The sequence below is a fragment of the Pongo pygmaeus genome, chromosome 18 (assembly GCF_028885625.2).
Source record: "Pongo pygmaeus isolate AG05252 chromosome 18, NHGRI_mPonPyg2-v2.0_pri, whole genome shotgun sequence".
Taxonomy (NCBI): domain Eukaryota; kingdom Metazoa; phylum Chordata; class Mammalia; order Primates; family Hominidae; genus Pongo; species Pongo pygmaeus.
The window spans coordinates 12,302,964-12,324,975 of record NC_072391.2 but is presented as its reverse complement, the minus strand read 5'-3'; the positions used below and the strand labels follow the sequence as shown (position 1 = coordinate 12,324,975).

General features: G+C 50.1%; 1 protein-coding gene across 1 annotated transcript in view; it reads left to right on the top strand.

Annotated features, from left to right (window-relative positions):
- The first annotated feature begins 1,206 nt into the window (after positions 1-1,206).
- The window catches only part of EMP2 (epithelial membrane protein 2), a 52,535-nt gene continuing 31,729 nt past the window's right edge, over positions 1,207-22,012 (top strand). The window contains exon 1 of the mRNA XM_054455166.2: positions 1,207-1,475. The gene's annotated coding sequence lies outside the window, so the exon portion shown is untranslated. The remainder of the gene's footprint in view (positions 1,476-22,012) is intronic.

Genomic DNA, 22,012 nt, shown 5'->3' with positions numbered 1-22,012 from the left:
GAAGAGGACTCAGTTCATATAAGTGCCTTCCTGTCCCCTCTCCAGCTCCACACACACACACACACACACACACACACAAAATTATCTTGGGGGATGGGAGTATTGGTTAACCGTAGAATTAAAGGAGATTTGGCAGGTCAGACCCTAGGCCAACTTGGGAAGCTCAAGACCTGGGGGAGGGGGTGGCCCTTTAGAGGGGATCTCAAATCCCCCAAGGATCTCTAATTTAGACCCAACAAGGCCCTCTCATGACAGACCTCCTCAGCAGGATTAAAAAAAGATGCTCAACAGAAAATACAAACATGGAGTCCAACCAGAGCACACAATTGCACAATAAGTTAACATTTCTTAAAAGGGTTTCTCATTCTCTTGTCAGTAGCACAAATCAATTGCCTTGTATGCTGGGGTATGTGCAAGTAACATGAACCTGTCAAATTAAAAGTTTTAAAATATACTGTTATATGTTGTGACCCTGTTGTGGAATTTCTTCAATTTGTAAAAATACTGACTGCCACTCCCTCCTTCCACACACACACGATGGGGCTCAGGCGCCTCTGGTCTCCTCCCCCATCCTCCCAAGAGCCCCTAGAGCAGATCAGCCCTCCCAGTTTACAGATGGGGAAACTGAGGCTGAAAAGAAAGGCAGTTCCTTTGATGTCATTTCCAGGGACACTAAATACCAGGACTGTGGGTTGAAAGGCTGTGGGGAGTGGTTTGTGTGAGTGTGTGTGTGTGTACTGGTGGGGTGGGGGGAGTGAACAGGGGGTCCTGGAAGAGTCTAGACTGGTTGCTGGGCATCTCACACCAAGGCCAGGACTCCAGGTGAGATAATAAAAATAACAATGACTGACGTCTGTGGAGCAGGTACCATGAGCCAAATATTGTGGACGTATTATCACCTTCCGACCTATAATCACTCCCATTCCCAGAAGAGGAAACTGAGACAGGGGAGATTATGGACGAGCTCAGAAAGTTCATAAAAGGCCAGAGAAGGGGTTCTAGAGCAGGGAGCCCGGATTCCAAAGCTCCTTAGGGAAGAGGAAGAAAAGGAGAGAAGAGGAGAGGAAAGAGAACGAGAGGGATGTGGAAACCTGCAGAGAAGGGAAGCCCCTTGCTCCCGGGAGCCTCCCTTTCTTCCTTTTCCCCCGGGCCCGTGCCACCGGCTCCGCCCCAAACTTGGCCACACAGCCGCAGGGAGGCGGGCGGGGACGGGAGAGGGGGGCTCCAGGGCGCTCCCGGCCTCGGCCTTTCCCTCCGGGGCCCCCTCCCTTCGCCGGAGGCCCCTCCCACTCGGCTCTCCCGGCTCCTGGCGTCACGGCCCGGGAGGCGGGATCGGGGAAGGAGGGGCCCCGCCGCCTAGAGGGTGGAGGGAGGGCGCGCAGTCCCAGCCCAGAGCTTCAAAACAGCCCGGCGGCCTCGCCTTGCACCCCCAGCCAGTCCGTCGATCCAGCAGCCAGCGCAGCCGCCAGCGCCGGGTGAGTTGCGGGCGCACCCAGGGCGCGGGGCGACATCGGGGGGGCCCCGGGATCGCGTACGCCCGGGCAGCAGGCACGCGACCCCCCCGCTTACTGGACCGGGAGCAGCCCCCGAAATTGGTGACAGTAACGGGAGGGCCGAGGTGCCACCCATGCCGCCGACCTCCGTTCTGCGCCACGCTCGCTCGGGTCCCCGAATTCCACTTCGCCATCCCGGGACGGCTTCCCACGCCTTTTGAGCCGATGCGGGCGGGAAAAGTTTGGGGAGGAGTCAGGGCGCCTCCCCTCGCCCCCGGACTCACACCCGGGGCTCTTGGAGTCCAGGGAGAGCCCCAGGTCGCGTGAGGGATTCCCGGGCAACGTCCCCAGACTCGCCTCGCGGGCAGGACGGGTGCGCCAGGCCGGGCCAGCGGGTCCTCCTGGGCTGCGTACCCCTCTAGGCCCCCCGCCGCTGCTCCGTCGCGCCCCCGAGCGGCGAGGAGCGACTTCTTGGGGGTCAGGAACGGTGAAGGAGCCGGGAGGCGCTGCTGGGATGACACCTCTCTTCCTGCCAACTCTAGTAGGGCTTGGGGGGCTTTAAAGAGGCGAGACCACACCCATGGGTTCCAGAGGGAGGAGAGGCTGCAGCTCGGAGTGTGGATTCTACGCCCTCCCCAAATCCAGAGATGTGAGCACGCTCCAGGGAGGTCTTTTAGTTGGAGATGTGGGGCTGGACATGGGGACTCCGAAGACACCACAGGGCAAAGCTCTCCCTCCAGGCCAGCTTCAGGTTTGGGGAAGGGAGCACTGCCCCTCCCAAGCTTTGAGGGTGTGTGTGTGTGTGTGTGTGTGTGCACCTTCATCTTATAATTCAGCTGTGTCTAAGTAAGGGGCTTGGAGAGGGACTTAAGAAGCCTCCAGTTCAAATACATTGTGATTCCACTTTTATGAGACACCTAGAATAGGCAAATTTTATAGACAGAAAGTAGAATGGTGGTTGCCAGGGGCTGGGGGTACCTGGGAACCGGGAGTTACTGTTTAATGGGACAGAGTTTTTGTTGGGGAGGATGAAAAAGTTTTGGGTACACATAGTGGCAATTGTTACACAGTACGGTGAAGGTATTTAATGCCACTGGGTTGTATACTTATCGTCGGTTAAAATGATGATTATGATGTTGTGCATATTTTATCATAAAAATTTTTTTAAAGCCACATTTAGCCACCTCTGCACTCCAGTTTGAATCAGAGAGAAATCTAAGAACCGACACGTTATTGCTGGGCACCTCTTGGAATTCGGCCTTCAGTTAAGAAAGCTTAAAGAGGACGAGGAAGGGACGGGGTCCTGGTTTCCCAGGAGTCACACAAGGGGAAGGATGGCGACCTGAGCTGCTGGAGGTTTGCAGTTGGCTGGTGCTCGCCCTCCATCTCCATTTCTCCCTGGGAGCCTCACCCCTGAGCTGTTTCCAGCACACTCTCCTGTTGCAAGTGGGGAAACAGGCTAGAGATCTAAGTTGGTTTGCTCAAGGCCACTGAGCTGGTAAATGCAAAGATCTAGACCTTGAACCTCCGTGTGCCTCCCAAGCCCTCCCCTTCTTTCCACCTGGAGATGCCCTGCTGGTTTGCAGAGAGGGAATGAGGGGAGACCCTTCTGGGGAAAACAGGGCGTGGATGCCCATGGGGGCCTTGGCAAATGCCAAGACCACAGCCCAGGGAGAGGCGTGGAGGTGGCAGGAAGGTGCAGAACCTGTTTTCCCACTGAGGGTTTTTGGATCTCACCACCTCCATCCCATGGGGAACCAGGGAGTCGAGTAAGAGGCAGAGGGCTGGCCACATAGCCTGGAGCCTCCTCTACCCCTCAAGTGGAGAGATTGAGGTGCGCCTGAAATCCAGAGAATGTGTTTGTGTTGGAAACCACGGAGTCGACCAGCTGAGTGGGTGAGGGCAGGGCCAGGCGGAAACGTCCCTGTGAGGAGGGTGAGGCTTGGGGCTGACACTGCCCCACCTCGGGCTGGAGGAGGGGGTGTACCCGCTCTGGCTGGCACCACACCAGATTAGGGGTCTAGCTAATGAGGGGCTAAAAGGGCTTGGTGGCATTTTATTGTGGCTACGGAGCACATCCATTTAGCAACCCGTCCCTGCTTCTCCACCCCCACCCCAGTAATGGCACTTAAATCCTTTCTTCCTGGAATGGAAGTGAATGTTTCACCTCAGTTTCTTTTCTCTGCCTCTCACATAATATCTTCATAGTAGGAGCTAAAACCACATGCATATGTGCACAGACTCCCCATTTTCCAGCAACAGGTAATTAACAGAGAGGATCAACCAGCCCATTTTTCACCCTAGGCATAGAGTGACACTCTCCTGCCCTCACCTCTGCTATACAGCCTTCCAGGTCAGTGAGGGCACAGCAAAGCCACTTCTTTGTCACAGTAAACTCCGCCAGACGGGACCAGGAGGGGAAGTCAGTCGAGATGAAAATATATAAATGTCCTTCCAAGCCAGATGGGCTGGCGCTGAACTGCTGGCTGCTTGGCGAGGTTTGTTTGGGAAGCAGGAGTCCAGCCACCCTCCTTTTGCAGGGTGGGATGGGGAGGTCAGATAATTGTGTGTGTGGGGGTGGGGGGGGGCAACATGTGGCTGCTTCCCAGCTCTGTAGCCAAGTGGGGACTCTGACACGGGCTACAGGGGCTAAGGTGGGGACAGGGCGGGGCTCTCCAGCCACGGGAGTTCCAGAGGGGACGCGGTGACATTACTTACCCAAAGGTAGGGTGGGGCCCCAGGCACTGGGATTGAGGGGGCAGATCTCTCCCAGAGGAGAGAGTTAAAGGCCAGCCTCGGGATGCCTGTGCAGGAGGGGTGTGTGTGTGTGTCGGGGTGTCTCAGGAGGGCAGGTGATTGGCAGCAGCAGCTGGAATGAAGGAAGAGGGCAGCTGGCATCATAGAAGGGATGGAGGCCTGACTCTTGGACGGTGGCCTCAGCATGCGCAGGGAAGGAATGGGGATTGGTGTGGTGGTGACAGGCAGAGCAGTCTCCCCTTCTCACCCCAGGAGTAGTGAAGTCTGGCTCCCTGCAGAAGTTAGCCAAAGAATGCAATTTCGGCAGCACCGTGGCAGGAATCAGATGCATCTGGCTCTTGTTAGGGACAGGCCAGGGGGGAGTCTAAAAATATCAGAGGCAGAGCTGCCACCCAGCGGGAGAGTGCCGGGCTGGTAACCTGACACCTGAGCGGAGGCTGGTGGTGGTGATGAGGGCACCCGTCCTGCTCCACTCCAGAGGTACTCATGCTCCTTCAGGTGCCTGAAAGGGTGAGAGCTCACTGCATTCGGGACAGCCCTGGGCTAAGATTGGAGAATTTCAGGGCATAAGGACCTTAGAAAGTCCCAGTATGACACTGACAGCTAGGGACACTCAGAGAGGTGGAGTGACTTGCCCAGGTCACACAGCAATTTGGCAGCCGACCCAGGACTAGATCTAGGCCACAGCTGAGGGGAGTTCAGTGGGATTCCAGGCCCAGGTCCCCAGGGCCTGGGACCCTTATAGCACGTGTCATCTGTCCAGGATGCTGGATTTCCGTGCTCCCGTGCTGATGGGACAATGGTGAGCAAGAGCTCTGCTCAGGCAGCAGGTCACTTCCCACTGAGCACTGGGTTGTTCCCGGGCAAAGCTGTTGAACCCTGGGAACGCTGGCCCATCTTGGGGCAGGATATAGGGAGGAAGGAGGCTGGAGGAGAACTAGCTGAATGAGTCCCTCTCTCCTTCCCGTGCGGAGACACTGTTGGTTTTGTTCATGCGGTATCTCCGGTGCTTAATGAGTAGTTGCTAAAGTGAATAATTGAATTCCTGGGGCCCTCGTCTTCCTTGGCAGGCTGGGCTTCTGTTGATCTAAAAGGGACTGAGGATGAAGAAGAGACTTCTCCAGTTCCTGCTCTTTAGGGACAGGCTAGATGACATCAGCTTCTAGAAGCTTCCTGGAACTCTGGGTCCAGAGCTGAGGGAGGGGTCACCAGGGTGATATTTGACACCAGGATTGTCCTGAGAAATCTAGGATGCAAAATCGCCATCACCATGCAGGATATACAGACAGACAAGCCAAGCCTCTCAGTGCAGATCGCTCAGTCTAAGATCAAGCAAGTTTTTCCCAATAGCAAAGTCATACACTTTGAAGATTTCTCTTTTGATGACCTGATCACAAACTTCTCTGAACTGTCTTTCCTCAAAATGCAACGAATTTAAGAAATTTGCAGTGAATAAATAAGACCCAAAGTTTTTTTGTTGATCTTATGAATGTTTTCCAAAATGTGTTACCGCTGGTGGCACACAAGATAATTCTCAAAGGCCCATGGCATAAAAACAGAAAAGAATAATTATGTCTTCTTCTTGATTGGTATTGGGGGGATAAAATGTAAGTAGCACACAAACCCATGGTTTCACAGATACTTCTGCTTGGGTTGAAACAAAAGTGGATGCTGTAAACTTTAAAACATTTTAAGATACTCAAAGAATTTAGTTAATAAGCACAGTGGTCCTTGGCGTTTGGCAAAAATCTGAGTACTAGAGTGCCTGCTTTTTGGGAGATGGTTTTATAAGAGGGGCTGGGATGGACGTGTCACACTTTTTGGAAACACGACTCATCCTGAAATATCTGAGAGCTCCCAGACCAAGCCCCTGTGTTCAGCTTCAGACTGAGGCCTGCCACTTAGCTTCCAAGGGAGTCCCTTCATCTTTAATGAGGGTGATGATTCCACTCTGATGACCTTTGCCAGTTGTCTGTGGATCAGAAGAGGTGATATATTGATGCACATGGAAGTGGCTTGATTTGTTTGTGGTTTGCTTGAACCAAAGGAAGGCTGAGGGAGAGGCTGGCTTCCTCAATTTAATCTTGATGGGCTATTACTAAGCAGCCCTGTGCAGTGAGCTGCTTCAGGCTTTGGCAATAAAATGGGGAATTTCCCTGTCTTCAGAGGAGGTTATCATCTAGCGATGGCGGTGACAAGTCCAAGAATGCAAGCTCCTTACGCCTGTAATCCTAGCACTTTGGGAGGCCAAGGCGGGTGGATCACGAGGTCAGGAGATCGAGACCATCCTGGCTAACACGGTGAAGCCCTGTCTCTACTGAAAATACAAAAAAAATTAGCCCGGCGTGGTGGCAGGCGCCTGTAGTCCTAGCTACTCGGGAGGCTGAGGCAGGAGAATGGTGTGAACCCAGAGTTTGCAGTGAGCTGAGATCACGCCACTGCACTCCAGCCTGGGCGACAGAGCGAGACTCCATCTCAAAAAAAAAAAAAAAAAAAAAGGATAATTTTAAAAAAGAAAAGGCAGAGATTGCGAGCAGGGACCCTGCCGGAGGAGCAGTGGGTGCCTGGTTTGTCTTCAGTGCTGAGTGTATGAAGGGAGGGAGATGGAGTAGGGAGGGATGAGGGGGCCACAGTGTGGAGTGGGCTTCCCTTCCACATCCCCAAGAACCTGGCTAAGGAGGCAGACGTGAGGATGCTCACGGAGCATTATTGGAATAGAATATCCAATGATAGGTAAGAAATAGAGAAAAGGAAAAGTGGAAGCAACCTAAATAACCATCAGCCATTTTGCAGAATATTTTACAGCAGTTAAAAAAGAACAAGGGGCCGGGCGCGGTAGCTCACGCCTCTAATCCCAGCACTTTGGGAGGCCAAGGCAGGCAGATCACTTGAGTTCAGGAGTTCAAGATCAGCCAATATAGTGAAACCCCATCTCTACCAAAAATACAAAAATTAGTTGGGCGTGTTGGTGTGCACCTGTAATCGCAGCTACTTGGGAGGCTGAGGCACAAGAATCGCTTGAACCCAGGAGATGGGGGTGGCAGTGAGCCGAGATCATGCCACTGCACTCCAGCCTGGGTGACAGAGCAAGACTCTACCTCAAAAAAAAAAAGTTTATCCATTGTACCCATATGGAAAGAGCTTTATGGCATTACTGAGTTTAAAAAAAGAACAACCAGGAGAAGTATATGTGGAAAAAGGTATTATTCATATAAACAGAAATTCTTGTTGTATTTTCTGTGGCTTCACATGTTTATGTGAGGAACAATGTCTGGAAGGAGACATCGGAGTAGGTCCATGTGCTTGTCTCTGATGGGAGGGTAGGGAAGGAACTGGATTGAAAGGATACAATCTTATCTCAAGCCTTATCTGTAACCAAGAGAGTATCTTCAGGAATTACTGACTTCAATAATAATGCACTCATTTTCCCTGAACTTGGTAAGCAATGGAGGTTGTGCAGGTGTGAGGATGGGGAGAGATGATGCCTTTGGCTGTTGGGGGTCAGAGACTCCGTGGATGGACCAGTTAGGGACTGTTCTGGAAATCCAGAGACAAGGAAATGGTGACCAGTGTGAGCAGGTGTCATCCAGTCCCCATGGAGCATCCCCCTCGGAACATCACATTGCAGATGCCAGTGAACATAACGTGTTTCCAGTCTGGGTGCTCTTCACGGGGGTTAACCATGGCCAGGTGTGGTGGCTCAGGCCTGTAATTTTAGAATTTTGGGAGGCTTAGGCAGGAGGATTGCTTGAGCACAGGAGTTTTGAGACCAGCCTGGGCAACATAATGAGACCCTGTCTCTACAAAAAAATAGCAAAATTAGCCAGGCATGATGACACGCACCTGTAGTCCCAGCTGCTCTGAAGGCTGAGGTGGGAGGATCGCTTGAGCCCAGGAGTTTGAGGCTGCAGTGAGCTGAGATTGCACCACTGCACCCTAGCCTGGGCGACAGAGCAAGACCCCATCTCTTAAAACAAAAACAAAAACAAAAAACAAAAAAACCCCATGCTGACCACTCCCTTTCATTGTGAAGTGAAGGGTTCTGTTTCTCTCATAGAACTGATGGAGGAGATGCTTTGGGGTCCCAGTTGTCTTATAGTGGACATTTGTCTTTGGAGTGGGGATGGGAGCTTCTCTAACTCATCACAGTGTTCCAGCCTTGAGGTCCTCATCTGTCCCAGAATGAGTGCCTAGTAACTGTGGCATGAATAAAATGGTGTCTGCTGAGGGGTGACAGGTGCATTCTGAAGACAGTAGGCAGATGCCAGTGAGATCTGAGAATTGGATTGTGGGGTGCTGCAGGGGGGCTGTGTACAGACATGTGGAGGGTCGAGGGAGTGCTATTTGGAAACTAACTCGCAGGCTGTGACATTTATTCTGGAGATAATCCTTAATTCCTGAATTTGGGAGTTCTGTGACAGGTCATCTATGCTGATTTATTCCTCATGTGTTCATTCTAATATTTATTAGCAGCTTACTATGTGCCGGGCAGTGAACAAAAATGGACTCGGCCCCTGTAATGGAATTTATCTAACAGTGGATGGAAGATCATCTACAGGAGGGTCAAGAGAAACCTAAATCTTTTTTTTTTTTTTTTTTTTTTGAGACAGGATCTTGCTGGGTCACCCAGGCTGGAGTGTAGTGGGTGCAGTCAGCTCACGGCAGCCTTGGACACCTGGGCTCAAGTGATCCTCTGTCCTCAGCCTCCTGAGTAACTGGGACCACAGGTGCACCCAGCTAATTTTTAAATTTTTTGTAGAGACTGGGTCTTGCTTTGTCACCCAGGCTGCTCTGAAATTCCTGGCCTCAAGTGATCCTCCCTCCTCAGCCTCTCAAAGTGCTGGGATTACAGGCGTGAACCGCTGTGCCCAGCTGCAACCTAAATCTTTTAAGGGTCTTTGCCCTTGTCTGTCTAGGGTACAGAAGAAAAACGAAAAATCCCCTCTTTCTCCTGCTCCCTCGTTGACTTTTCTGAATATATTTAGATCATCAGGTGATATGATGTTTTGAGTAAAATGTGGCAAGGGAGCCTTGAGTCCTCTCTCTTATTAATGTGGAAAGTGTCTTGAAATTCAGATGGATGGTCATTAGCTCTAAAGCCCAGGGCCTAGAGCCCAGGAGAGGCTGAGAGCAGTGGACCAGGCTGGTCTTTGAGCCAACAGTGGTGGCCTCTCAGTATACACCACCACCACCCATCACTGGCTTACAGTGGAAGCCTGGAGCAGTCCTCTGTCTCTTTATGCAAACCTTCAGTCCTTCTGGAATCCATCCCCTCCTTTCATCTCAGTGGCTTCTATCTTGGCCCAGACCGCTGCCATCTTTTGCCTTGACAATTGCACAAGCTCCGTGACCTCTGTCCCCGCAGCCACTATGGCCTTGCAGTCCATTTCCCATATGCATCCAGAAGGATCTGATAGAGACACAAAGCTGACCAAGTCACTCTTCCCCTGTCCCACTTAAAATTCTTCAGTAGTTTCAACTGCTCCTAAGCAAAAACCAGGCCTTACATGATCTGACTCAGAGGTTCTTGGCTGGCTGCTCTTCAGAATCTCCTGGGGAATCTGGATAGAATGCTGATTTCCAGTCCCCACCTGAAAGTAATGATATCAGACTCTCTGGAGGCAGGGGCCAGGGCACAGGGGTTTAAGGTGCCCCCAGTGTGGTTGGTGGTGAGACGTACTGGTCTAACCCCTTCTCTGGACTCATCACTTTCCCCTGTTGCCTTCTACTCTAGCCCATTCTTTTTTCTTAGTTCCTGCAACTCTTTTTTTTTTTTTTTTTTTGAGACGGAGTCTCACTCTGTCGCCCAGGCTGGAGTGCAGTGGCGCGATCTCAGCTCACTGCAGCCTCCGACTCCCTGGTTCAAGTGATTCTTCTGCCTCAGCCGCCCAAGTAGCTGGGACTACAGGCATACACCACCACGCCCAGCTAATTTTGGTATTTTTAGTAGAGGCAGGGTTTCACCGTGTTGGCCAGGCTGGTTTCTATCTCTTGACCTCACGATCCGCCTGCCTCAGCCTCCCAAAGTGCTGGGATTACAGGTATGAGCCACCAGACCCTGCCAGTTCCTGCAACTCTTAATCCTCTCTCACCACTGCTTCTACCTGCTCTTTCCCTTGCCGTTCTTCTTCCACATTCCCTTCCTCTCTCTGTCCAGCTAATTCTTTATCCTTTAAGACCTTTAAGACTCATACCGGCCAGGCATGGTGGCTCATGCCTATAATCCCAGCACTTTGGAAGGCCGAGGCAGGAGGATCGCTTCAGGCCAGGAGTTTGAGACCAGCCTGGGCAACATAGTGAGACTCCATCTCTACAAAAAATAAAAATAAAAATTAGCCAGCCAGGTGTGGTAGCTCATGCCTGTAATCCCAGCACTTTGGGAGGCCGAGGTGGGTGGATCACTTGAGGTTAGGAGTTCGAGACCAGCCTGGCCAACATGAAGAAACCCTGTTTCTACTAAAAATACAAAAATTAGCCAGGTGTGGTGGCACATGCCTGTAGTCCCAGCTACTTGGGAGGCTGAGGCAGGAGAATTGCTTGAATTCAAGAGGCAGAGGTTACAATGAGTTGAGATCACGCCACTGCACTCAAGCTCTGGGTGACAGGGCAAGACTCTGTCTCAAAAATAAAATGAAATAAACATTAGCTCGGTGTGGTGGTGTGCACCTGTCGTCCTAGGTACTCCAGAGGCTAAGGCGGGAGGATTGCTTGAGGCTAGGAATTCAAGGCTACAGTGAGCTGTGATTGCACCACTGCACTCCAGCCTGGGTGACGGAGCGAGACTCTGTCTTTAAAAAAAAAAAAAAAAACCCATCATTTTTTCAGGGACGCTTTCTAGCCCTAAGTTAAGTCAGATTTTCTCCTCTGCCATTAGTTCTGATGGTATTTGTTTAAACCATCAAGAGCTGGCAGGCACAGGGACCATTGCTTCCTATCTGATAGTTCACCAGGGCACCCCAGTAACCATCATGATGTATCCCCAGTGTCTCAGCAGACCCAGAGGAGGAGTGGGAGAAGGGAGCCTTGGGTGAGCATTGAGCTGGAGACTGCAGGGGCAGGGGGTCTGGAAGCCCTGAGAAGTCACTAGGGTCAGGGCAGCTGCTCCCTCTCCCTCCTGCAGTTGGCTCTGTCTGGAGCCACATCAGGCCCGAGTGGCATGATCAGCATCCGTTTATACCAGTGTGACACGGGGTCACATTCTTCCCAGACCAGAGCCTGAGAGAGGCTTAATCATCGACACACCCAGAGTGGGGTCTGCACGCCTGCAGGCATTTGGAAATGACTCCTGTAGCATACAGGCGATGTTAAAGACTGTATTAGGCTCGCGTTCATTTCTGTGTATTACTTAAATGTCCCTTGGCAAGTGATGCTGATTTTCCATTTACAGTGTAATGCATGTTTAAAAATGAATCGGGCTGGGTGTGGTGGCTCATGCCTGTAAACTCAGCACTTTGGGAGGTTGAGGTGGGAGGATCACTTGAGCCCAGGAGTTCAAGACCAGTTCGAGGAACATAGGGAGAACCCCCATCTCTACAAAAAATAAAAAAATTACCCAGGTGTGGTGGCATGCACCTGTAGGAGGCTGGGGCAAAAGGATCACCTGAGCCCAGGAGGTCAAGGCTGCAGCCAGCTGTGATCATGCCGCTGCACTCCAGCCTGGGCAGCAGAGTGAGACCATGTTTTAAAAACAAAAAACAAAACAGAATAAATATTTAAAAAAGAATCAATTTAAGCTTAATGTGTTTTAAGGAAAACTGTTGAATAGTGAGTGGAACAGGTGGTGCACCCACAGAAATGATCACAGTGATGTGATTGACACTGGGGGCCCACCCAGGTCCCATTTGCTGGATTATGTACTCATCACCTCCAGCTGTCATGAGTGCAGGCTTCGAATGACTTTCTTCTTGGTTTCACCCAAGAGTATCCCTTAGAAAATCCCTAGCACAGCTGGGCGCGGTGGCTCAAGCCTGTAATCCCAACACTTTGGGAGGCCAAGGTGGGTGGATCACCTGAGGTCAGGAGTTCTAGACCAGCCTGGCCAACATGGCGAAACCCCATCTCTACTAAAAATACAAAAAATTAGCCGGGTGTGGTGGCAAGCGCATGTAATCCCAGCTACTCAGGAGGCTGAGGCAGGAGAATTGCTGGAACCCGGGAGGCAGAGGGTGCAGTGAGCCGACATTGCGCCGCTGTACTCCAGCTTGGGTGACAAGAGTGAAATTCCATCTCAAAAAAAAAAAAAAAAAAATCCTAGCACAAGAATCCACACCCCAGTCTTTGCTTCTAGGTAACCGGACCTAAGGCAGTGATGCTCAGGGAATGCGGCTTTAATCCGACTGTCCTCTTGGTCTCTGTCGGAGGAACTGTGGCCCAGTGAGCAGGTGCCACTTGCCCCAGGTTACCCTGTGACTCCCTGGCAGGGCCAGTTGGAGGAAACAAAAGATAAAGGAAGATGCACCAACGACTTTTCTTCACTCACTGGTGTGTTAGCGGGAGTGGGTTTGCCACTCTAGCAGCAGGGTCTTGGTGTTGGGAAAATAAGTCTGTTCTTTTTCCCAGGAGGCATCGTGAAGAAAGCATTTAGTTCTCTCTCTGGAACTAAGCAATCCGAGAGGCACCTGTGAATACACATGTAAATATATAATAATACATAAATATATACATATATAAAATACATATATTGGTGTATATGCTATACTTGACCTCAATTCACCAGGAACGTGAGGCAGCTGGTGCTTTGAATGTTTTCATTTAAGGGCCAAGGGAAGTGGTTTGCAAACCTTGCTGTTTATTGGAATCACTGGGCATCTTTTATCACCTGTTGGTGGGGGCCGTCCCCAGAGGTTCTGATTTAGTTGGTTTAGAGTAAAGCCCCAATGCTGTGCCTTTCTACTTCCTGCAGCCTGATTTCTCTGCAGCCCTGGTATTGCTGTAAATTGATCGTGCCTAAGCCTTTGCTGTGTTTTCTGTGTCTATCTTCCTTTATTCTATAGCTCTGGGCTTCCCGAGGCAAGATGGTGTTTAAGGGTATGACTGTTCCACTCCCAGCTCTGCCACTTACTGGGGGTGTGACCTTTGACAAGCTACCTAACCTCGCTACCCCTCCGTTTTCTCATCTATAAAATGGGGATTGCAATGAACCCAAGCAGACAATATTCTGGTGGAGACTATCTCCAATGCCTCAATTCTTCCATTTCCCCCTTGCTTTTGTGGTATTTCATGCTGCGCACAGCGGGAGTCCATGTATAACCCTGGTAGGATGTGAATCAAGGAGAGCTTTGGTTTGCTGTATGAGGGTGTTATGGCCCTGGCAGTCCTCTTTGGGGAAACCCAGGTCTCTCCACTTTGCCTTTTCCTCAGGGGGTCTTAGGGCTCCTAGAGAACCAGTGTCCCATCCTGCTAAGCCCCACCTTGGACTTGACCCTCCACACCTGGCCTTACCTTGAGCTTCCTGGCCCTCCCTGGGCTGTGGACCGAATGCCTGGCTCACCCACCCTGGTGTGTTCCAGAGCCTGGTCTGAGCCCCTGCTCCCCCTGCCCCAAGCATCCTCACTGTGTTTTTACCACAGTTTGCAAGCAGATCATGAGCCTTGGAATTATTCATGCTCCCTGCCCTCAGAGGAGTCAGAGAGCTAGAGGCCGTGGGGCTGCCAAGGGGAAGAGAATGCTATATTGTCATCTCAAGGCTTAAGGCTTCTTGGCGAGACCTGGAGTAGGGAGGAGAATACTCCTGAAAACAGCATCCCTCACTCCACTGATAATGACTTTAATATCTGCTGTGGGCCAGGCACTGTGCTGGGCACGGGGACAGAGCAGTGATGAGACAGACATAAATCCCTGCCCGCTGGGAGCTTCCATTCCAGAGAGCAGGACAGAAAAAAAGAAGCGCACAGCGATACATAAGAAAATGGCAGATAATGTTCAGTGATTCAAGAGCTGAAGGCAGGCAGATCACGTAGACCAGAAAAGTGGGGGAGGCTTCTCTGCTGACTTAGGAGCTGGGGCTGAATGAAGAGAAGAAGTCAGTTACACCAAGATCTAAAAACATTCCAGAAAGAGGGATACGCACATGCAAAGGTCCACTACTCTGAGGGGTGGGAGGTGAGTTTGGTTTGTTGGGGAGAAAGAAGGGGCACTGGTTTGCGGCATGAAACCAACCTGACAGTTTTTTTTAGCTCTCTGTGAGGGCCACGACCCTGTGGTCCATGTCTTTCTGTCTTCCCACAGTGCCTGCAAAGAGCCTCGCATGCTCTGTGTACTCAGCGAACACACTGATGGACAGGTAGTCACCTGTGAAAATGGTGACACACACGCCCCACCTCTTGGGGCATTCAGAGAAGTGGAGAACTGGCTTCCTGGTTGGAGACCACTGAAGACAGGACTGGAATCAATGGAAGAGAGATCCCTGTTTAATGCTGTTTTCTGCACAGTGGGATTCATCATGCTGGGGTGATTTTAGATGGCTCTGTCATTACGTGACATTAAATCACTCAGTGGGAAAGCGATTCCCTTTTCAATTCTCTTTCAGTTCTTCTGATTCCATCAAGGGGGGAATCTTAGCTGAAGCTAAGGTGTTTAGTGCCTCTTTAACTCTAGTTTCCCCTCTTTAACTTAGACCAGGTCTGCAGCTTAGTTCCTATGGCAGGCAACAGCCTTGAACCAGAATTTGTGAACTTTGGGGGCAGGGGGTATTTATTTTCACAATTAATTTCTATTTATGGCAAATGATGCTGATTTTCCATTCCCAGGGAGCCAAAAGATTTCTTTTTAAAATACATTTATTTATGTTAGAAAGTGGGTTGAGTTAAGGACAATTATGAAGGAAAATCTTCCAGCTGTACTTGAGAAGGTGGTAGACAAATGACTGAAGTTTGGGAACCCTTGTTCTGAAGCTTAGGGTCCAGTAATCAGATGTGGTCTTGGCAATGGTGAGGTCCCCCATCCCGGGGCATGTTCAGATGGAAACTGGATGCTAGAAAAATAATCCAGGCAGAGGCTGGGGGTGGGGTGTTCTCATGATCACACCAGCGCCTTTCAGCTGAGACTGCATGAGTGCGTGATTCCCATTGTGTTGAGTCAGTTTCCCAACTGCACAGCCAGACAATGTCATTGAGCAGATGCAATATCATCAGAAGCACTCCAATGGGATGGGCAAGGGGTTGGGAGGTTGCCTTTCTTTCCAGCATGGCCACCTCATAGCCCCCTAGGCATGCTAGTAGGGAAATGTTACTGTGGGATTCCAGGTGCATCGGAATGGGTCCCCATGGTGCTGGCTCAGCATCTGCCCTGGTGCTAAATTTTTCATGGTGGTGTCACTTCCTGTTGGATCCCTCCCCACCTCAAGTCCCCGGTTAAGGGGCTCAACCTTCCAGCTCTCAGGTTGGTGAGTCCATATGGGCTGGGTACCCTGAGACAGTGATGCTGTATTAGTCAGGGTTCTGCAGAGAAACCAAAGGGGTGCATATATATTTAGAGAGAGAGTTTGTTTTAGGGAATAGGCTCATGGGATTATAGAGGCTGGCAAGTTCAAAATCTGCAGGGCGGGCCAGCAGGCTTGGAGACCTGTGGATGAGCTGATGATGTAGTTCAAGTCTGAAGGTCATTTGCTGGCAGAATTCTGTCTTGTTCGGAGGCAGTCAGCCTTTTGTTCTACCAGGCCTTCAACTGATTGGATGAGGCATACCCTGTCAGGGAGGGCAGTCTGCTTGACTCAGAGTCCACTGATTCAAATGTGAATCTCATCCCAAAGCACCTTCACAGAAACACGGTGACCCAGACAAGTTGACGCATTAAGTGAACTATCTGAGATGCTTTCGTTAGACCAGACACATAGCATTAAGTAACATAGAATCCTTTTCAAATCACTCCCTTTTAAATTCTCTTTCACCTCTTCAAAGAGGAAATCTCAGTTTTGTGCGACTATGACTTTAAAACTTCCCAAACATGAGTGACATCCTGTTTTAGCAAAGAAATAGAAACCCAGCCTTGGACTTGGAGCTTCTGAGCAGCAAGAGCTTGGAGCTGGAATTTAATAACAATGTTTTGTTTTCATTATATTTATTTTTTCCAGCACCTTCTATTTATGGCAGGTGATGCTGACTTTCCATCTCAGTTGCGATATAAGGTTGCCTTTTATAAAACTGTAAGTTTAAAAAGTGAGTAAGCTAAACAGGAATGGCAGATTTGGGGAAACGTCGACATAAGCGGTGCTGGGACAGTGCCTGAAATGTCCCCTACTTGTCCACATGCCCCAAGCTGCCTGTTTGCATTTCCTTCCCTCCTGGAGGCTGCCCTGGTGGTTTATTTCCATTTGGTGGCTTCCTTTCTGAGAATGGTGGTGGTGGATGGGAGGAGAGAACACTGGCTTTCTGGGGAAGAAAAAGGCCTGGGGGTATCTGTTCTATGACAGATTGCTTGACTACGATGCTGGTGATGATTGATAATGAGGTAGGAGGTGGGACTGGAAGATAGGGCCCACACGTCAGACCACCAAACTAGCTAAAATAGGGACAGGACAGAAGTACCTTTTTTTTTTTTTTTTGAGACAGAGTCTCACTCTTTCGCCGAGGCTGGAGTGCAGTGGCGCAATCTCAGCTCACTGCAACCTCCACCTCCCAGGTTCAAGCGATTCTCCTGCCTCAGCCTCTCGAGTAGCTGGGATTACAGGTGCCTGCCACCACACCCAGCTAATTTTTGTATTTTTCGTAGAGACAGGGTTTCACCATGTTGGCCAGGCTGGTCTTGAACTCCTGACCTCAGGTGATCCACCCACCTTGACCTACCAAAGTGTTGGGATTACAGGCGTGAGCCACTGTGCCTGGCCAGAAGTACCTTTCCATAAGACATGTCCACACAGAAGTGACTGCACCTTTCCATGGCGACTGCCTGATGCCTCACTTTTCCTAGAAATTTATGCATAACCCACCCCCTAATTTGCATATACTTAAAAGTGGTGAACTACCTCCAGGCATACTGCCTACAGGGTAGCCCTGCTCCCCAAGGAGCAGTCCGTCTGCTGCTGTTGTACACTGCCACTTCAAGAAAAGTTGCTAACACCACTGGTTCATCCTTGAATTCTTTCCTGGGTGAAGCCAAGAACCCTCCTGGGTAAAGCCCCAATTTGGGGGCTCACCTGCCCTGTGTCAGTAACACTTCATAGCATTTGCTACATGCCAGATGCTGTTCTAACTACTTTCACTTCATTATCTCCCAACAGTCCAGGGGGTAGGGATACCAATGTCATCCCCACTTTAGAGTGGAGAAATAGGGACACTGAGTGGTTGTTAGTCTACAGTCCAGTCAGTCTGGCTCAAGTCTGTGCTCTTACCTCTTTTCACTCAAGTTACTTCCTGCTCATCTTCTACCCTGTGACCCCTTCCTACGTTAACTTCCAGGTTAACCAGGTGGGGCCCTGGTTTCCTAGTCTTGAGACTCCTTGGGCCTGGCTGAGTTGTCCACAGTGATGTACAGTCTTTAACTCGCCAGCAAAGATCCATCTATAAAAATGATAGGTCTTGTCACTTATGAAAGAGGAAAAAGTAGCTGGGTGCAGTGGCTCATGCCTGTAATCCCAGCACTTTGGGAAACCAAGGCGGGTGGATCATTTGAGGTCAGGAGTTTGAGAACAGCCTGGCCAACATGGTGAAACCCCATCTCTACTGAAAATACAAAAATTAGCTGGATGTGGTGGTGCTTTCCCGTAGTTCCAGCTACTTGGGAGACTGAGGCAGGAGAATCACTTGAATGCAGGAGACAGAGGTTGCAGTGAGCTGAGATCGTGCCACTGCACTCTAGCCTGGGTGACAGAGTGAGACTCCATCTCAAAATAATAATAATAATAATAATAATTTTTTAAAAAAAGAGAAAAAGCTGTTAAACCAAGAGTGACTGATGGGCCTGGGGATTACTTGAAAGTCACCAAGACAAGGTGCTCTGTGAAGGAAAGAATATTCCTAAACTAATGGGTGTGGGGCTGGGGAACACCCTGCATTTGACACCTGCCTCACCCCGAGCAACGTAATCCACATCAACCTCACTCTCACGCTGACATGCTGTGTGCCTGCAGGTATATCATTAACCCTCTCTGAGCTGCAGTGTGGTTTTACTGGGTAGCATAATTATAGGAGCTCTTTGGATGACAGCAGCCAGCAGTGAGCTCTTTAATTGACAGGGTCAGGCAGCAGTCATTGGCAGGATGGCAGTTATTAGCTGCTCTGTGAAAGCTGCACAAACTAGCAAACATTTAACAAGTATTTGCTGAGCAACCTTGGGCACTGGGGAAGGTCAGTGAGTCATCGTGTCTGTACTTGAGGAACTCTGAATCTAATACAGCGGTATCTTCACTGTATCAGTTAGCTCTTGCTGGGTAACAAACCACCCCAGAATGTAATGGCTTAAAATAGAAAACACTGATTTTGTTCATGATTCTGTAGGTGGGGAATTTGGGCTGAGCTCAGCCGCGTGGTTTTTCTGATTTCAGCTGGGCTCATTCATGTATCTGTGGTCAGCTAGTGGGTCAGCTTGGGGCTGGCTGGTCTAGGGTGTCCTTCACTGGTAAACCTTGTCTGTCTTCCAAGTGGTATCTTATCTTCCAGCAGGCCAGCCTGGGCTTTTTCACACAGTTACTGGGCAGAGAGAGAGAGAGAGAGAGTGGACATGCATGAGGCTTCTTGAGGCTTTGGCCCAGAATTGGCACAGTGTCACACTTCTGCCACCTTTTATTGATAAAAAAAAATCACAAGGCCAGCTGGGCCTCAGCAGGTGGAGAAATAGATTGGATTGCACCTCTTGATAGGAGGATTTGATCTGCTAAAATTTTGTTTAAATTTTTTTTCACTCATGCACATGCAGGATATTGGTCTATCTTTCCTTTCTTGTGTAATGTCTTTGTCTGGTTTTGGAATCAAGGCAATGCTGGCCTCACAGAATGAGTTGGGGTGTCCCCTTCTCTTCAATTTCCTGAAACAGTTTGTTTAGAATTGGTATTATTCTTCCTTAAGTGTTTGGCAGAATTCACCCATGAAGCCATCTAGGGTTTCCTCTATGAGAAGAGACTCCAAGCCCTGGATAAACCTTTTTTTTCTCCTTTTATTGCCAGATTTTAAAGAAAAGTCTAGCTTCATTTTTTACTTGTTATTAGCCCTTTAGCTCCTTGAAATCTGGCTTCTTTAGTCATTCATTCAACACATATTCACTGAGCACCATCTATAAGGAACACGTGTTCTAAGTGCTGCGAATACTGTCCTGCAAAAACATGCCCGGCACCTGACATTGTAGCAGGCAGATATGTAATATCCAAGTAAACAACTACAAGGCAACATCAGGCCCTGAGAGATGCTACAGGAAGAAAAATAAAGGGCTTTAGTTCACTTCCCTAAAATTGTGGTTGCCAAGTCGGCCAATGAGCTAATTCTCCCTCCTTGTCCCATTTTTCTAGTCTTTTCTCTCTTGGCTTCTGGGTCCCACCATGTGCTCTTGGTTGCCCTACCACTTCTGTACCCACTCCTTCGTTTCCCTCCCTGGCCTTCTCTCTTCCATCCTTTCTTCTCCTTTAATGCTTTCTCCCTGAGCAGGAGTTCTCATCTACCAGTGGCTTTGTCTGCCACTTGTGTACCCACGACACCAGGATTCCTGGTTCTAGCCTGTTTTCTCCTGAGTGACAGTCCTGACTATATTTCCAACTACCTGAACACATTTCTACCATGTCACCAATTTCTAAAACCAAATGAACTGTTTCCCTCATCCTTCAAACACCTACTTCTGCTCCCCGTCCCAGTGCAGATCATGGCACTAGAATCATGTGCCCCATTCCCCAGCCCATCATCAAGTCCTGTTGCTTCTGCTTCTGGAAGGTCTCTCGGCTCCCTCCCTTCTGTCCACCCCTCTGTTCCCACCTCATTTGAGACCCTCATCATTTCTCAACAGGGCTGCTCCAACAGCTTCCCCACATTTGCCTCCTGCTACTCCATCGTTCTGACTGTGGAATGGTTTTCTTCTAGAAGCAGATCATGCCTTTTCTGCTTACAAAGCTTCCCCAGCCCCCTTGGCCTCCAGGATAACATTTGCTCTCCTTTGTGTGGTCTCCAAGGCCCTTAAGCTTCTTGATCAGTGGAGAGTCTTGGTCCATCTTGGGGCCCAGCCCGGCACATGCTCTCCTAAGTGTGCCACTCTGCACTGTGGGGCGTCCCGAACTCCTTGCCTGTGACACCCTCTCCCACCACTCCGCCCGTCCTTAGAGACCCAGCTCAGGTGTCGCTTCTTCCATGAAGATTCTGATGCTGCTCCCACCCCAACACAGGGCCAATCACACCACAAGTGTCTCCCATCGTGTGCCATCACATCATGTCCGTCCGTTTACACACCCTTGCCCTTTAGGGACTCGGCAGTCCCAGGGCACACCGAGCATGCCTTACTCATGCCCAGTACATAGCAGGTGCTCAGTAAATGCTAGGTGAATAACTGCTTCATTTTTAAAGAACGGGCAATGGGACAGTGATCGGAAGGCTGGGATTAGAGCCCTGGCTCTGCCACCTGCAAATTGGATGATGTGAACAAACTCCTTAACTTTGATTTCTCACCCACAAAGTGGATCATAGTGCTTGCCTGTCCTTCTGACAGGACTGTCCCCTCACTGACAGGTATCTACCCTGCGTGCAGCGGTGGGAAGAGCCATCAGCCTGGAGGACTTGGGGATGACCTGTGTTCTCTGCTTCCCTTGTCCCCAGTGTGCTTTGCAAAGCATGTTCCCAGGATGTGGGACCTGAAGGAATAACTTAGCAGTGGCCACCATCTGAAGCTATGTGTGTGGGCCTAGGACTTTGGCTAGATCTCTGATCAGCTCTTAAAGTAAGAGGACCCCAAAAGAGAAGGGAAATTCACATTTAAGTGGGCTACATAATGGTTTCTCTGGTGCCAGGCTGCTTGGGTTCAGATGCCAGCTCCAGCTTTTACTAGCTGTGTGACATTGGGGAAGTTGTCTAACCTCTCTGGGTCTTATTTTCTTTACCTGTAAAACAAGGCTGCTGGACACGGTGGCTCATGCCTGTAATCCCAGCACTTTGGGAGGCCGAGGCAGGCAGATCACATGAGGTCAGGAGTTCAACACCAGCCTGGCCAACATGGTGACACTCCGTCTCTACTAAAAATACAAAAATTAGCCGGGCATGGTGGCAGGTGCCTGTAATCCCAGGTACTCGGGAGGCTGAGGCAGGAGAATTGCTTGAACCTGGAAGATGGAGGTTACAGTGAGCTGAGATCGCACCATGGCACTGTAGCCTGGGCAACACAGCTAGACTCTGTCTCAAAAAAATAAAAATAAAGCAAAGCTAACTTAAAAACCTTCATCAGAGTGTTTTGGTGAGTAATGAATAAATTAATCCAGGCAAAAGAGCTTGGAACAGTGCCTGGGACACACTAGACAACTAATGTTGGCTATCATTATTGTTGAAATTGTGGTTGTTATTATTCCAAGAGATTGGAAGACCCAGGGCTGCACAGACAGAATGATCCTCAGTGGCTTCTGCCCTGGGGCACTGCCAAATTCCAGTGTCCCGCCTGTTGCCATTTCCGGAGAGAGCCAAATGCTGACTTTGTGCCCAGAGCTCCAGCCACAGTGAGCATGGAGCTGGGCGGCCCAGGGTAAATGGGCTTCCTCCTTCCCCATGGCATCTCAGACGCCTGAATATTCCTGGCTGGCTGGTGTCCAGATACTAGGGCAGGAGGCTGGGCTGACCTCTGCCTTCCTGAAAACAGAGGCTAAAGCC